The sequence below is a fragment of the Artibeus jamaicensis genome, unplaced genomic scaffold (assembly GCF_021234435.1).
Source record: "Artibeus jamaicensis isolate MK-2021 breed Jamaican fruit bat unplaced genomic scaffold, CSHL_Jam_final scaffold_916, whole genome shotgun sequence".
Lineage (NCBI taxonomy): Eukaryota > Metazoa > Chordata > Mammalia > Chiroptera > Phyllostomidae > Artibeus > Artibeus jamaicensis.
In genome coordinates, this window is record NW_026522059.1 from 7,864,270 (window position 1) to 7,882,292 (window position 18,023).

An 18,023-nucleotide genomic window follows, 5' to 3' on the forward strand; every position below is an offset into this window, starting at 1 on the left:
AACAAACTCACAACTATCAACAGCTGAACCTAAAAAAACAAAAACAAACTAAGCAAACCACTACAACAGAATCACAGAAATAGAAATCACATGGAGGGTTTTCAGGGGGAAGGGGAGAATGGGGGGAAAGGTACAGTGAATAAGAAGTATAAATGGCAGGTAAAAAATAAACAGAGGGAGGTTGAGAATAGTATAGAAAATACAGACACCAAAGAACTTTTATGTCTGATCCATGGACATAAACTAAGGTGGGGGAATGCTGGTGTGTGTGGTGGGGGGGCAGGGGGTCAGGGGAGGTGGTGCAGGGCAGAGGGGAATAAAGGGGAGAAAAAAATGGAACAACTGTAATAGCATAATCAATAAAACATATTTAAAAAACTGGAAGTTTTTTTAACTATTTTTCTAACCTTACTCACAGTCATTATAAAAAGTATCCATTAGTAATTGTGTTACAATGGTAAAATTAAAAGAATTTTCCTTTTAACTATTTTCTAATTAAATGTTATCTATTACTCATAATGAAAATAATATGTATACTTCCGCCAAGATGGCAGCATAGGTGGAGACACCGTGCTTCCTCACACAACCAAGTTTAGAGACAGCTAAATAATAGCAACAGAAAACACAGCCAGAACACAGAAAATTGAACTTTTCGGAAGTCTGATAACAACAAATTCTTCAGCCTGACCGGTAAGAGGAGCGAAAGCAGCAGCTGGCAGAGCAGGGTAGCACAGGAAAACTCGGTCAGACGGACTCAAGTGCGCGGAATCCAGGCGCAGGGTTGGACCTGGTGGGCAACTCAGCGACCGCGGGGAAGCAGCGAGGGAGCAGGGCTGCGGGTTGACTGTGGTCGTGCATTCGTGTGTGGATAGACAAGCCAGGGAGTGGGCGATCTGAGGAGAGCCAGCAGCCCCAGCGGCAAGGGGCGGTGGCGAAGGGCGCCGCCATTTCCCCGCTCTAACCCCGCCTCCACATACAGCGTCATAATCCAGCGACCTAAGTGGCCCTGCCCCGTGAACAACCTAAAGCTCTGCTCTTCACCCAGCTGCAAGAAACAGCAGAGGGGGCCGCCATTTCCCCGCTCTGACCACGCCTCCACATACAGAGTCACAACCCAGCGACCTGGGAGTCCAAGGCTCCGCTCCTCATACTTAACGGGTTCAAACAGACCAAAAATGGCTCAAGAAGATCTCAGAGCCCCAGAGCCTATAAATCTAAGTGATGAAGAAATAGCAAAACTCTCAGACACACAGTTTAAAACACTGGTGATCAGGATCCTCACAGAACTGGTTGATTATAGCCACAAATTAGACAAACATATGAAGGTGAAACTAATTGAAATGAATGGAATTGCACAGGAAACCAATAGTGATGAAAAGGAAACTGGGACTCAAATCAATGGAGTGGACCAGAAGAAAGCAAATAATGGCCAAACAGAAAAGAGTCAAGAAGCAAGAATTCAAAAAAAAATGAGGAGAGGCTTAGGAACTTCCAGGACATCTTTAAACACTCCAACATCCGAATTATAGGGGTACCAGAAGGGGGAAAGGCTCAGCCACCAGTGGAAAACTTATTTGAACAAATAATAAAGGAGAACTTCCCCAATCTGGCAAAGGAAATAGACTTCCAGGAAATCCAGGAAGCTCAGAAAGTCCCAAACAAGTTGGACCCAAGAAGGAACACACCAAGGCACATCATCATTACATTAGCCAAGATTAAAATGAAGGAGAGAAACCTAGAAGCAACAAGAGCTAAGGGGACAGTCACCTATAAAGGAGTTCCCATCAGACTGTCAGCGGATTTCTCAAAAGAGACCTTACAGGCAAGAAGGGGCTGGAAAGAGGTATTCCAAGTCATGAAATCCAAAGACCTATAACCAAGATTGATCTATCCAGCAAAACTTTCATTTACAATGGAAGGGCAGATAAAGTGCTTCTCAGATAAGATCAAATTCAAGGAGTTCATCATCACCAAGCCCTTATTATATGAAATGTTAAAGGGACTTATCTAAGAAAAAGAAGTTAAAAAAACATGAACAGTGAAAGGACAACAAACTCAGTTATTAACAACCACATCTAAAACAGAAGCAAACTAAAAGGACAGCTAGATCAGGAGTGGAAACATAGAAAGGAAGATCTCAAGGAGGGTTAGCAACAGGGGAGTGGGAGGAGGAGAAGGGGGGAGAAGGTACAGAAAATAAGTAGCATAGACAGTAGATAGAAAATAGATAGGGGGCAAGAATAGTATGGGAAATATAGAATCTAAAGAACTTGAGACACATGGTCATAAACTAAAGGGGGGGTAATGGTGAGGACAGGGGGGTAGGATGGAGGGGAATGAAGGGGGGAATAAAACAACTGTAACAGCATAATCAATAAAAAAATAAATTAAAAAAAGAAAATAATGTGTATAAATGCATTTTTACTGCTCTGGATTAGATAGCAAGTAGAATTAAATCTGTGTGACAAGTGAAAGGTTCACCATGATTTTGCATTATTATCAGTATCATTATAATAAACAAACATTTACTGGTGAGAGACCTGTTTAGTGTAAGTTTCTAGTTTCTTTTTTGAAAATAATGTTACTGTAGTCCAAAAAGATTGAGGATTTTTTCCTGAAGTCATACAGCTGATAAATATAACACTAACTTGAACATCTGACTTCAAAATCCACACAATTCACAAATTTAGAAATTAGGCAAATCCCTGAAACAATTTGTCTGTTATAACAGATTGTTATACCGCCAGGTTCTGCATATCCATCCATAGATTCTCAATTATCCACCTACTCGACTGCACCTTTCCTGTACTAAGCATTTTCTTTCTTAAAGGCTTTATATTTTATTATAGTTTTTAGTGACTAGCAAACCAATACCTACTCCATGAAAATACTTGCAAAATAAATATTAGCCCACAATTCAACCAACCAGAGGCAGCATTGTTCATTTTAACAGTCCTGATGAATAGATGAAATCCATACTTACAACATCATGTCTACTATGAAAATTATTATTGGTAACATTATTTTTAGGAAAAATCAGATACTAATGTCCTTGCTTATTTTTATAAAAATAATCAGTCAATAATCTCCCTTGAAACATTGAGCAAACAATCATTGCTGGTTAATATTGACCAACTGACGGAAAACTTTCAAAGGGATGAACACAATTTGCCCTAGCTGACTTTGAAATGACGCCTAATCCAGTTAATGTTTACATCAGAGGTGCTTACCTCCACTGAAACCAGCCTTGCACATGGGGAAGAACAGCTCACGTCAGAGTTAAAGGTGGACTCTAAGATAAAGAGTAACCCAGCTGGAAAGCTGAGGTTCAAACACAGCTGGTTTCCATTAACTGGGATTGTGACAGCTTCTTAAAAGGCAAAGAACATTTCTCCCTCCACACCTAGGAACTCTTACTGCCACCAAGATAGCAGATCCAGAAAAAGGTCTGTAATGGGTGAACAGAGCTCTCAGTTAAAAAGTCACCCTTTTATGCTGATTTTAGACAAGTATTTGTAATGATGCAAATAATATTTGCTTATAGCAAACAAAACAGAAAACACCATTCATCACAGAAAAATAATTAATTGATATCCCATCACTATTAATGCTTTTTGAAAATATACAACAAAATGAAGTCATACTGGTGATTCTTACATATTGTTATATTGTCATCACCCTTTTTATATTTTAAAGATGCCTGGTCTCCAACTGAAAAGATATATGGTATCATCAATTAATTACTTTTATACTTTGATTTTTTCCAGTTTCCCCCTAATGTTCTTAATTATGTCGTTAAGAGAAAATCCCCAGAAGTGGAACTGTTGGTCAAAGCATAACTTTTTAGATTTTAATTGGAATTGCCAATTACTCCCCCTGGAGAAGCTTCACCAACAGACACTTCTATCAATACCACCTGAGAATATCAACTCTACCTGACCTTCACCAGAGAAGGCAGCAGGTCTGGCTTCAGAGCAGTGCTACTCAAAGTGGTCTTTGCCTAATGTAGAAATGAAAGTTCTCAGGCCCTAGCCATAGCAACTACTCAATCAGCATCTCTGGTAGGTGGGACCCAGTAATCTGGGTTTTCAGAAGCTCTCCAAATGAACCTTATGTTAATTAAAGTTTGAGAACCATCCACTTAAAGCACAAGAAATAGAGCTATGAATGGTGTGAGCATCCAACACACATTTTCCTGACCACCCCAACTGATGTTCTTTCTCAATTACCTGTCCTGAAGCTGGACTGGTAGTTAATCCTTCAACAGAGACGTATAGAGGCTTCCAATGTTATAAACTCAGCTTTGCAACAAAGCTACTCTGGCAAGAAAGTGAACTCCAGAACTGGGGTGGGCTAAATAGAAAGGTAAATCGAAGGGAGGGAGGAAAGTGGCCCGCTGCAGGGAGCGCTGAGAAGAGTGGCCACGAGGTTTCCAGGAGGGGAGCAGCATATGGAGCCTGGGCCACTACAAGACTGGCTTTGAAGGTCTGCCCCCATGTCACTTACAACTCTCTAACCTTGGATAACCACTTAATTCTCTTGATCCTCTGTTCCCTCTTTGGTTTATCAGGAATAAAACATCCCAACTTGCAAGTTGTTGTGAGGTTCGCACATGGTAAACAATGTGAAATGCTTTGGGTACTGTAAAGCCCTGTCTGCATGAGGGGGTGACATTATCATCAGAGACATAGGCTTGGGGGAAGGTCGCCCTTCCTGTGGTCTCTCTTCCCCATTCTGACTATGAAATTCACTTCTTCCCCTCCACCTTCAAAGGCCCCATTTATCAACAATCAGAACACAAAGCAATCTGCCTTTTTGGCCTCCTCTTGAGGGGTATCGCTTACACTTCCCAGTTGGAATATTAGCTTTCTTATCTCCAGACTGCAGAAATGTATGGCCTACCACGTTTCTAAGATGTATGGAAAATTGCTTAGATGAGGTACCCTAGTTGCAGAGAAGGAAAGAGACTACAAAAATTCAAAACAATGTTGGGAAAGGCAGCAACACTGTTGGAAGTTAAAGACAGGAATTCAAAGCCTGACCCTCTTGCCAGGATGAAGAGGGTATTTGGGGGCATCACAAGAATAACATCATTAAAGCAGGGCTCTTGATTTCCTTTTGAAAATGCTTTCCCTCAGATGTTCCCATCTCAGGAAGTAGCTCCATGGTTTCTCACACCAGAAATTGTGATTATCCTTGATTCCTTTCTTCTGCTTACCTTCCAGGTCCAACTGGCCAGTACATCCTACTGACCTTAAGTAAGTTGCTTAGCCTCCCCGAGTGCCAGTTGCGTCCTGACAAAATAAGGGATACTAGTGTATGTCATCCCAGGCTGTTCAAGAATTTAAACAATATCCTTCTAGTCCTGATAGAAACACCAGCAGTCACTCTAGAAAGGACAATGACACCTCTAAGACCCACTGCATAAATATTCATGGGGCCCATGATGCAACCCAGGCACCAAGAACACAGCAAGGAAAGAGAGGATTCACAATCTCTTGGAGCTTGTAGTTGAAGGGGTGGAAAGGTGGACAAAAAGAAACCAGAAGACAAATTTCAGATCAGGATAGGTGCTGTCTCCAAAGAAAGAGTTAGAATAAGGTCATTTGATAGAGAGTGGATACATACATGGCTAGTTAGGAGTGAGTGGTCAGAACTGCCTTCTCTAAAGAGGTCACATTTAGGTTGGGATTTGGACGACAGGAAAAAAGAAGATGAGGGGACCAGACACTCCAGACTGAGGGAACAGCCACTGTAAAGACCCCTTGGGCTAAGTGAACTTGGAAAATTCAAGGAATATCAAGAAAGTGAGCATGGCTGGCACATGGATAGTACAAGGAGAAACAGAGAGAGTCAGAGTGTGGCAAAAACAGGTCATAAAGGGTTTCACCAAGAAAAGAAATTTGAATTTGTGTTTGTTTGTTTGTTTGTTTGTTTGTTTGTTTGTTTGTTTGTTTTTCAGTGCCAATGAAGCCCAGCAAAAGGAATTGGTCTCATTTGCCTTTTTAAAAGATTACTCAGTGATTCGTAGGGAATAGGTCATAGGACAAGAATAGGAAGTGGACCGATGAGAAAAGTATTTGCGATGGTTTAAGTAAGAGAAGACATTCGCTTAAACTAGGTAAAAGTGAAGGAGTTGGAAGAAGCAGACAATTTTGGAAATGTTTTAAATGTAAATTCAAGAGGACTTGGTAACCAATCAGATCTGGAAGGTAGCAGAAAGAAAAGAATCAAGGATAACTCATTTCTGTTATGAAAAACTATGAAGCTACTTACTGGGGTACCAAAACTCAGAGGAAAGCAGTTTCGTTGAGGGAAATCACGTTATCCATGTGATGCCTACAAGATGCAGGTAGCAGTTAGAGGCATAAATCTAGAGTTGCAGCTTGTGCTCTAGGCTGGAGATAAAAATTCAGCAGTAGTCAGAATCCCAGATTTGATGCAAGGAACCATTTCTTAAATGTATTAAACATTAATATATTTCAGACTCTTTGCTACATCTTAGGAAAATACAGATGAAAGACATAGATTCAGCCCTCAAGATACTCTCACTGCCTTGGGAAAAAGAGACAGATAAACAGAAAAACATATCATACCACTTGGTAAGTAGTAGGATGGAAGTGTTTATGGTGTGCAGCCCTGTTCTTAGGTACCTCTGGGCCTCAGTTCTGCCAGTTACAAATGGCAATAATATCTGCTATCTTGGAATAGGATGATAGACACATCTCAAAAAAATGATGTAGATGAAATGAAATAAAAACCAAACAGCCCTGAATTATTATCCCACTGCAAAAAAAAAAAAAAAAAAAAAAAAAAAAAAGGACAACATTAGCATGAACAGCTTATTCCCAAACTTACCAGCAAAACACAGAGCTAAGTGCTGGCTGATAGGACTTAAATGAGTCTGTGTATCTAATCACTGCAGGAGGAAAGGAGGAAATGTAATTCTTCACAAAACCAATGTTGCTATGAGGGAATTTGCATGAGGCTTGAGATAGGATAAAAAAGTTCCTCTATTCCTGCTGCAGCTGAGTGATAGCTCCGAAAAAAAAACAGGCTCAAAGGACTTGGTGACTTCTTTATACCAGCCCACTCTTGACCCTTAGCAAAAGCTAAATCTTTACACTTTCTGTCAATGACATCACACAGTCCAGTTGTGACAGCCATGACCCAAGGAGTAAATATGCCCTGGCTTTCCACTTGGACACTGCCCCCTAATAAGTGTAACATATGACAAAGTCCCTTAGCATCAGTTTCCAGAATTACAATATGGTTGTGTTAGCCATCTCCCAGGTAACTGTAGGATTTATCAAGACTATGAAAGCACTGATATGGTCCATGGTCCCTGGTTCCTGTGAGTGCCCTAAAAATTGGAACAATAATAGCACACAAGTTTATTCAATCTTCACTCATGCAGGGAGGCCACACATAGATTTTGCCCATCTGGATATTGCCAACACCGAGCAGAATGGAAGCTCTCTGTATGTTTGTGAAGTGAACAAAGGGCATGCCAAACAGCTACATGGAGTCCTGGAGGGACACAATAAGGGGCCTCTGACAAAAAAATGTCTTCTTCTCTCCCAGAGACCCTTGCCTACTGAGCCCAGCTGGTGCCCCAAAGTTGGAAAAATCTATTTTATGATTCACGATTTTAATAGCACCTTTGTTCAGGAAGACTGACATTGGCGTTCAACAGGAGAAAAAAAAAAAAGAACAGTTCCTGTCACTGTATAATTACCTCTGTTTTCCTCCTAATGGCAAGGCTTACTTTGACAAAAGGAATGTTAAAGCCTGATTCTGCTCTGGCAGGTTAAAAAAATATGTCATTTTAAGGTTCCTTTGAACATGATTAGCTCATATGAAAAGGAAACTATTCATCGAAATAAAGTTTCTTCACCTTGTAAAGTTGAGTCACACAAAAAGTAAAAGTTTGTTTAAACTAACCCTAGCCATCCATATACTAGGATATCCATTGATATCTTAGCTCCCAAAGGATATCAGTAAGGACATTGGATCCACAGGATGTAAGTACATATTATTGGGATAAAGGTTCCACGGCACTTAGGTTTGGGGAAGACCAAGGTAGAACTGAAAACTAGGATGAAAGTTAAGGAGCTTATTTTATCATTGAGTTGCTTCATCTTTAATGTGCTACTGGGCAATTTCCAATAGGGTAAATCATCGCCCAAATTCATTGGATCTCTATGGACTTGCCATACTCCAAGAAAAGTTGCCTAGAGCCAAGGGAATGGACCAGACACACTTTCCAAATCCCTTCTGACCCAAATCAGTTGTTCATTTCCTGCTCTACAAAATTTAATTGGAAGCTACAAATAGGCTGAGCATGTTTGCATCCTCTGGAAAATGTTCTCTGATAGTCCCATGACTCCACTTATTTATTCATGTAAGGATGCATTTATTCATCAAACATGCATTAGAAATCTGCTATGGACCAGGCACTGTGATTAAGGCAGAGATCTGCAATCTGGGAAAGAAGATGTTCATGAATTACAGAGGTGAGAGAAAGGAGAAGGGGAGCCCAGGTCAGGATGGAGGATTTTAGAACTAGTGAAAGCCTGAGGGTGTAGAGGGGTGTGAAAGAAGAGCCTTTAACAGATGGAGAGGTAAGAGGCACATTTAATTACATGCATTTATTAAGAACTTCCTGTTACAGGCTCTTTGCTAGGTGTCAGAAGCACAGAGTAAAAAAGGCAGTAGGCCTGTCTTAGAAGCGTTAACTCTCTATTAGGAAAAGAGAGGATCAGATTATGCTTTAGAAAGACCCTTTGGGCTCCCATGTGGAATGGGGCAGGACCATGTCTGGGACACAGGTGGAGTAACCTAGGCAAAAATTAGAGATTAATCTAGAGTGATGGCAGTAGAGACAGGGAGAAATAGATACTCAGAAAATACTAAGGCTACAAAATGGACGGGATAAGTTATTGAATTTAGGAGTAAAATGAGAGCTAGAAATCAAGAAAGTTTTTCAGGAGATCAGCTTTTGGTAATTAGGTAGAGAGCAGTGCTGGCTTGTGAGCTGGATGAGCATAGGAAGGATAACCATGCATTCATTATATGCGGTGTGTGGGTTCAAGGTGTGTAGGGATATTCAAGAGGAGGCATTATACAGGCAGTTGAAGAGTTGGAGATGCAGGAATAATGCTCAGAAGAGGGAGCAGAACACACGTAGAGATTCGAAGTTCTTCAATGCAGAGATGGAAACAGAGGTCATGAGTTAAAAGGTATCCTCCTGGGAGAATGTATGGAATGAGAACCAAGGAGCCTCCAGAGGAATGCAGTCCTATGGACGTCGATTTTAGCCCAATAAGACCCTTTTGGGATTCTGACCTCCAGAACTATAAGATGATAAATTTGTGGCAAGACCCTAGGTTTGTTGTTTGTTACAGCACCAACAGGAAACTAATACAAGTAGTCACAGACGGTCATATTTCACCTTGGACCAAATGTCCTCTTCCTAGAAGAATCAAGGTATAGGCCAGCATGCCTCCTCTCCTGGGAGTTCACCTACTGTGTGCTTGGAGGACATGAGACTAGTCACCTATTTTTTCTATGGTCTTCTGCTAAGCACTTGAGCACATCACAGTAGCCAAGAGGGCAAAGTTTACGTACTGTATGATTTTGCGTTTATAGAAAGTTGGAAACAGGCTGAACAAATCCCCGGTGTGGGAAGTCAGAGTTAAGTTGGGGACAATCATACTCTCTACTTCATAGAATTATTGTAACATTGAAATGAGATAAAAACATGTATAGTATTCGAAGCAGCACCTGGTTTAGAGACAGCCTTTAGTGAATATTTGCTCTTGTTACTGATGCTCTCAATTTTGTAAATGTTGGCATTGTTAACCCTGCATTGCAGATGAGCAATTGAAGTAGTCATTCTTCTGCTGAAATCTTTCAGTGGCTCTTCAGCTCTCTCCAGATTATAGAAATTTGCATATGAGGCTCAGTCAAGCCTCTGAGTCTCCAGCCACACTGAGGCCATCACAGCACCTTGCAAACCCCTCAGCACACCATGCCCCTGTACTTTGGGAAATGCTGTTTCATCTACCTGGGATGGCCTTCTTAGTTACTTAGTGACCCTTTACTCTTTTCTTCAACATATGCCACTTCCTCTGTGAAGCTTCTGTATTGTGGATTAGTAACCCTAGAACTTACACACATGTACTAGTTAATCATTTTTCCCATCCATTTGTCTCTGCTTGTCAGGAGCCAAGCACATTCTAGGCATCAAATACACGTCTACTGAATGGACTTCATATATGCAATCCACTCTGATCGTAAACTCTGATTCATCCTCACGTCCTCAGCCCCTAGAGTAATGCCCAGCATGTGGCTGGTGCTCTATAAATATTTGTCAGATGGATGAATGAATTGATTATTGGAACCAACCCCAGGTCTGGGCATCCCCCAGACAAGTAGAGCCAGATGACAAGAAGCATAGTCCCAGTTTCAGTGAATCCCATAGAGAACTCCATCCATCACAAATAACAGTGATCAAGAGATAATATTGTAACAGTCTTATCTGTATTTTACACCACAGGGGAAATTCTATGGATGTTACCATAATTATTGCTCACATTTTCCAGTCATAACAACAAATAAAGTACATGCCCACCACTTCCCAAACAGTCGGTGAGAGACACCCTATTGAGACAATTACACTCCACATCTGCTGGCCTCAAATATCTGTAACTCCCAAAGAATCCGAGAACATCACATTAAAGCTAGAAGGGACCTCAGAGACCAACTAGTCCAGCTCCATCATTTTACAGATGGAGGCAAAAATAACCTATACAGTTTTTTTTTTCAGATCTTTTTTCTATGCTTTCCACACACCCGCCCCAACCCTGGACTCAATAGAACACAATACTATTTACAAATAAAATTTTGTTTCATTTATAATCACTTCTAATCTTAGAAATACATACCTACATATATAGCTGATGGGACTGGAAGAAATAAAAAATTCACGTGGAAGAAATGTTGTTATGCAGCCAGGACCTAAAACCAGAAAAAGAACCTGGTGTACAATTTCACCATTTGTCATTAATGACAGTTCATGACATGGGAACCATTTTACACAATAATTTCCAAGCAGAATCATGATGAGCGTGACACCCACGTCTGAAGGAGAACAGGGTGTGGCAGGAATAAAAGCATGAATTTCTTTGTTATGTCACCAGTCACTAATGGGGGAGAATGGGTTATTGAGAGTCCTCATCACAGCAGGAGGTGTTTCTGGAAGCATCTACAGTTGTCTCCTGTTCTGATCATCTCCTACAACTCTGGAAACTGGTCTCCCATATTCTTAGTTATCTCATTCCCCTCTTCTTGCTGCTGAGAAGAGGGCATGGAAAGCCAAACTAGGGCTGCCTATCTTAGTCATAGGGTCAGTTCTGAAAAACAGATAAAACCAGATGAGAAATAAGATTCTTATCTTCTTCCTTCTTTCATGTCATCTCCCTCTAGACATCTCCCAACATGTGCACACCCTGCAACCCAATTAGGTCAAATTTCTCCATTATCCTGAGTTGATGGTTCCCACAAGCCTCCTGTTGCCTGGGACCTCCTATTCTCAACCACTGGGCCTGGTCAATTTCCAACTGAAGAACTTGGTTCAGAATCGTTTCTCCCCCAGCTCCCTGCAAACAGTTGCTGCTTCATAGCTGCCAGCAGATGCCTCCTTTAGAAGGCTCATCTCAGTCCTATGTAACCAGCATTTACTTATCTGCCTTCCCAAGAGACCCCAAGCTCCCAAAGACAGAGACTACGACCAACACCTCGGTGTCCTGCACAGTGTCAGGCCATGCAAGCCTGCCGAATGAATGGAGGAAAAAGTAGAGTTACAGGGAGGAACCATTCAAGGAGGATGGCAGTGGGAAGTGATATTACAATGTCTGTCTGATAATTTTTGGAAACAAAGTCAGCTAGGCTCCTTTATAAATGGGCTTTTAAGAGACATTCGTATGCATATGTGCTTAGTAAATATCCAAGGTTGTGATCTTTATGAAGTAGTTAGTAAAGATGTATTTCCCAACTTACTTATTCACTTACGTGTGTGTGTGTGTGTGTGTGTTGCTTCTGCTAGTATCGTCTAGAAAATGCTGTTAGGGCATGTAACTTTAGGGCATATCAACCAGACTATTGTCTTAAGAGTGAGATAATTACCAGAAAGTACATTGTCTATCGGTGTCTAAGTTATCAACCCTACATGCCCAGTTACAAGTGCTCCCACTAGCAGTTGAGTTGAGTTAGCCTGAAGAACACTTCAAGTCATCTTTGAGGCTGAAACTCCCACAGTGAAGAAGTTCTTCTTCCAAAGTTCTATAAAATTCACCTGGACTTTTGACCCAGACATAGCTTACATATTTTCCATAGAAAAACAAAGAAAATGGCTATACAAGTTCCCTAGCTCCTGTGTTTCTTACCCCTAGATTAGTAAAGGTACCAGAAATAGCTTCTTACTGTTATGTTCACATAACATATTTCTGGGTGCTATGCATGCAGTGTGGTGAAGATAATGAGAAAAAATACACCTTTGAAACCCGGTTAATTTTCCCACAAGTGATATTTTTGGTCATAAAATTCTTGTCAATGATTTACACATGTTTTGATCCTCCCAGGTATTACGTGAATAATTAAGGCAAGAAGGTAGTGTGATTCAGACATTCATTCAAAAACATTTAATGACCAATTACTATATGCCAATGTCAGAGGTACAAAAATCCAATCTTAGACACTGGAAAAAAGTGTATCTACTATCAAAAAGATTACTGCCTTTTTACAAAGATAAATCATAATTTTAGAAAAATAGATATGACCAGAATGCTATCTGGTTTACCAGGATACAATTGTTTAAAAGCCTGGTACATGGTAGGTGCTCAATACATGCTGAGCAATGAGGAAATGAATGCATAAATGAATGAATATAGATGGCATTTGAATGCGCTATTTGGCACATTAAAATAGGGCTCTACAAAGGGCTGTGAATTGAGGGGGTCTTGCAAATGAGCACCTCCAAATAGACTTGCTCTGGGCATATGGGGAAGATAAGAGGGAACCTTCTAAAGTAAGTAGGGTGGCAGGAGATGGGTGTTTCAAGGACAATGACTGAACCTGTCTGACTGAGGTGGGGAGTTTGGGTTACAACAGCATTCACACTGTACTGTTACATTGACAAGACTTAGAACAACATGAAATGCCACATCATGAAGCCAGCAATTTTTCCTAAAAATAAAAGGAATCCACAGAAAGAAGCTTTAACCTGAGGAGTGATAGATAAGGGCTATTTTTAGGAAGAAAGATGTCTTGCTATGGATTACTAAAGGAAACATATTTATTGGTGAGATGTTGAATAAAAAGACCTTCTCAAATAAGACTACCTTGGGCATACAGGTACAAACCAGTGTGTCGGTGTTCTGCACATGCAAGGACTGCAGTAGACAGTGCCTGAGAACAGCAACTCTGACATGAAACAGACTAGTATTTATGTCTGCTGCTTAACAGCCATGAGATTTGAGGTAAGTTACTTAACCTTGCAAAACCTCAATTTCCTCCATTGCAAAATGGGGATAATAATAGTACCTACCTCATGAGGTTGGTGGTAAGAATTAAATTAGATGATGAATGTAACTACTTACAAAGTACCTGAACCACAGTAAATGGTCAAAATATATTATCTATTAACTTTGGACTTGAAATCACAATGCACATCTTATCCATTGAGTAGGTTCTTGTTAAGAAGATAATAAATTAATGAATCAGCTTTAAAGATGCTAATTCCTTGGTTCTTGTGATCTTTTGGAACCTGTTTTGAGGGACTTATGTAAAACATAATGAACATTTTGATACTTTCATTAATATTTTTGTTACACATGAGTAGCCATAATTGCATACTGCTGGGATTTAATTTTTTGTGACATCAAAGGCCTGTTTGTGCCCAGCCTGCCTCTTGCTATTCTGACTCAACTTCCATATTCTGCTGATGATATTAGACAAAAGCAATATGAATTCATTCTTAACATCCACCTGTAGAATTTGTCTATAAGAACACTACTCCTAGGCAATGAGTGCATAGGGCCTGGAAATAGATTTTCTCATTCCTGGCATGGTTTTTACTTACACCATGAAACGGATTCTTTTATCTCTACTAAAGTGTGCCAAGCAGTCACACTGAGGTGAGAGCAAGCACTGAAGTGTCCACCTGAAGAGGTATAGAAAGGCATGGAATTTACCAGCATGTGGCAAAGCTGTAGTGTTCACTCTCTAAATGAGTCAGCTACACATTCTAATGACTTCATTCAACTTTTACCTTAAATATAGGAAATTGTACATAGCAACCCACATGCAAATATTTGAAGTGGTGCTTTTTTAGCTCACAGTGTTTTCCCTGCGCCTTCCAATCAACCAACCGGAATCAGTGCAGAAACAGTATATAGAAGGCTTTTATATTTGGTGTCAGAAATTTCCAAGCTGTGTATGATATCATTAGGGGACCTTATCCTGACATCAGTACTTTCCCAGTTGATACTGAAGCTCTGCTCCATTAGAGCCATGCCTAAATATAGGTCATAGGCTCATATATTTTGGTCTCTATTAGCGGAAGTCATCAAACACTGGTCCCAGATAACACATATGAGTTGGTCTTGACTTGGGGTCAGAAGGTATGTCTGGTTTCATGGTTTTGCTACTGTCCATAAAAGTTAAGAATTATCCTTTGAATAATATACCATCTTATTCAACAAGCAACAAGTGCTCGTAAAGTTGTGGAGAAAAGAGAACTGTAGCTCACTATTGGTGGGAATGCAGACTGGTGCAGCCACTATGAAAAATAGTATGGAATTTTCTCCAAAAAAAACTAAAATGGAACTGCTGTTTGACCCAGTAATTCCACTGTTGGGATTATACCCTAAGAATTCTGAAATACTAACTCAAAAGAACCTATGCACCCCAATGTTCATAACAATGTTATTTACAATAGCCAAGTGCTGGAAGCAGCCCAAGTGCTCATCAGTAAATGAGTGGGCCAAAAAAAACTGTAGTCCATTTACACAATGTTGAAAGAAAGAAGGAACCCCTAACCTTTATGACAACATGAATGGAACTGGAGAGCATTATGCTAAGTGAAATAAGCCAGGTGCTGAAACACAAATACCATATGATATTACATGTAAATGGAACCTAATCAACAGAACAAGCAAGGAAAATAGAACCAGAGACATGAAAGTAAAGAACAAACTGACAGTGACCAGAAGAGAGGGGAGAGTGGATAGTGGGGGAACAAGGAGGAAGGGTCAAGAAACAAGGACCAAGGACAAGGAAAATGGGGGGTAAGGGGGAAAATGAGTGTGGCCACATTGAGTGTGGCACAGAAGAGCAATGGGGGAAAATGGGGATAACTGTCACTGAACAACAATAAAAAATTTCAAACAAAGAAAATATATTTTACCTTTAAAAGGCCTACTGTAGTGCTTTACATTTATCCCTGGAAACAGTATAAATAAATCTTGGGAAGCAATTTGAAATATATATATTCTTCTGAGTGCCCCACTATCTTGTCATTAGCACTTAAGTGCCAGAGCTAACTCAATGTGCAACTCCTACCTCAAAACTCAGCTTAAAGATCCTCCTAGTAAGAACTTCCATGACTGACCCTTATGTTCCCAAAATTGCTCTATGAATGCCCCTTCTGTTCCAGAACTTTGCATTTTGCTCTTCATGTTAACATGTTAACATATCACTTCCACACCAAGCTATGGGTCCACTTAGAGGTAAGAACTATGAAATTCTCTTTTGTGGATGCCAAGAGACAGCTAGCTTTGGAGAAGTCCACATTCTTTGAATGCTGGAGCAGACCAGGCAGTTTACCCTTGGCAGAAACTGCTTGAAGCATTAGTGGGGGATGCAAGTCAGAGCCAAGGAAAGTCACCATGAGGTCAAAGGAACACCATCATCAGTATTAGTTCCAAAGCAAAAAAGTATGAATCCAGAGGTAAAAGCTGAAGACAGATGTCCTGGACCAGGGTGATGAAGAACAGATAGATAAGTGTGAAGTGGAATAGCAAGGAAGGCTTAAGATCGAGGGAAAGTGGGGTGGGAGAGCAAGGGACCATTTCCAAGGAACTTAAGCTCTCCACGGATGACTTAGAGATTAAGGAGAAAGTTGACTATCATAAAGGAGCAGAGTTGGACTACAGACTAACCCTTTCTACATCTTCTGTACCTAACACACTGCCTGAAACAAAGCAGATACTTGACAACTTTTTATTGGATGAACGAATGAGGGAGTGAGTGAATGAGTCCTCTAAGAGTTGACCTACATATTCTAACAGAAATTTCCATGTCACATAAACAGTAATTTGGCATTCCTCTCTTAGAGCAGTTTCTCATAGTCTTCTTTGTTTGCAAATGATGTATCTATGGGTGTCCCCCATTAGATTATTGCCCTAAAAGGACATCTAAGGCGTCCTAGCAGAGAGCAGAACACCCTATCTTTCACAGATAGTGCTCTATAAATGCCTGTAGAGTTACACTGAACAATACTGAGTTTAAATGAATTGTTTTTCAGTACAAATTAGCTTAGTGGTTCAAAGGAAGAGTATAGTTTTAGATTAAAGGTAAAATAGAGACATAAGAAAATAAGTACATGAAATGATACTACTCACCATCACTAATCATTAGAGAAAGGCAAATCAAAATCCCAATTAGATATCGCTTCACACCTATTAACATGGATAGCATAAAAAAGAAAAGCAAACAACAAAAAAAAGAAAATCACAAGTTTTGGTGAGGATGTAGAGAAATTAAACAGACCCTTATGCATAGCTGATGGGAATGTAAAATTGTGCATCTACTATGGAAAATGGTATGGTGATGCCTCAGAAAATTAGGAGTAAAATTACCACAGAACCCAGAAACTCCACTCCTGACATATACCCAAAATAAGTGAAAATAAGGACTCTAACAGATATTTGTGCACCCGTATTCATAGCAGCATTATTTATGATAACCAAAAGGTAAAAGCAGGCCAAGAGCCCATTAATAATAAATAGGAAAAACCAATGTGGTGGAGCCATACAATGGAATGTTATTCAGCCTTTAAAAAGGAAGGAAACTCTGACACATGCTACAACATGGATGAACCTTAAAGACATTACAGTGGGTGAAACAAGCTAGTCACTAAAGGACAAACACTGTGTGAGTCCACTTGTATAAGGTACTTAAGGGTAGTCAAACTCATAGAGACAGAGAGTAAATGCTTGTTGCAGGTAAACAAGAATAGAGAGTTACTGTTTAATGGGACAGTGTCCGTTTGGGAAGATAAAATACGTTCTGGAGATGGAGGGAGGTGATGGTTGTGCAACGATGGGAATGTAATGAATGCCATTGAACAACACACTTAAAATCATTGCAATGGCAAAAAATTTTATGTATCTTTTACCATAATAAAAAATACATATCTTATCAGAAATTTTAAAAAATTCATAAATTGGCCTCGGCTGGTGTGGATCAGTAGGTTGAGTGCCGGCCTGTGAACCAAAGGGTCATTGGTTCTATTCCCAGTCAGGGCACATGCCTGGATTGTGGGCCAGGTCCCTAGTAGGGGGTGCATGAGAGGCAACCACACATTGATGTATCTCTCCCTTTCTTTCTCTCTCCCTTCCCCTCTCTCTAAAAAATAAATAAATAAAATCTTTTTAAAAATTCATAAATTTCTCTAACTTACTGGAAGTTTACCATTTTGGAAATCTCCCTTTTTGCCACACATACACACATGCACACACTATTTTATAATAAGGCTTGTCTTTTTGTGAGTCAGATTGCCTGCTCTGGTAGTAGAAGCCAGAAACTCTTACCTCTAAGACCTCTTAGATAATTAGCTTCCAAATGAACAGGCAGGCTCTACTCACTCTCCATTGTGAATGACTTGTTCTTACATACTTTGAGTACCAAGGACTCAAAAAGCAAAAATAATCCTAACTGTGAGTTAGGAGAGCACTCTG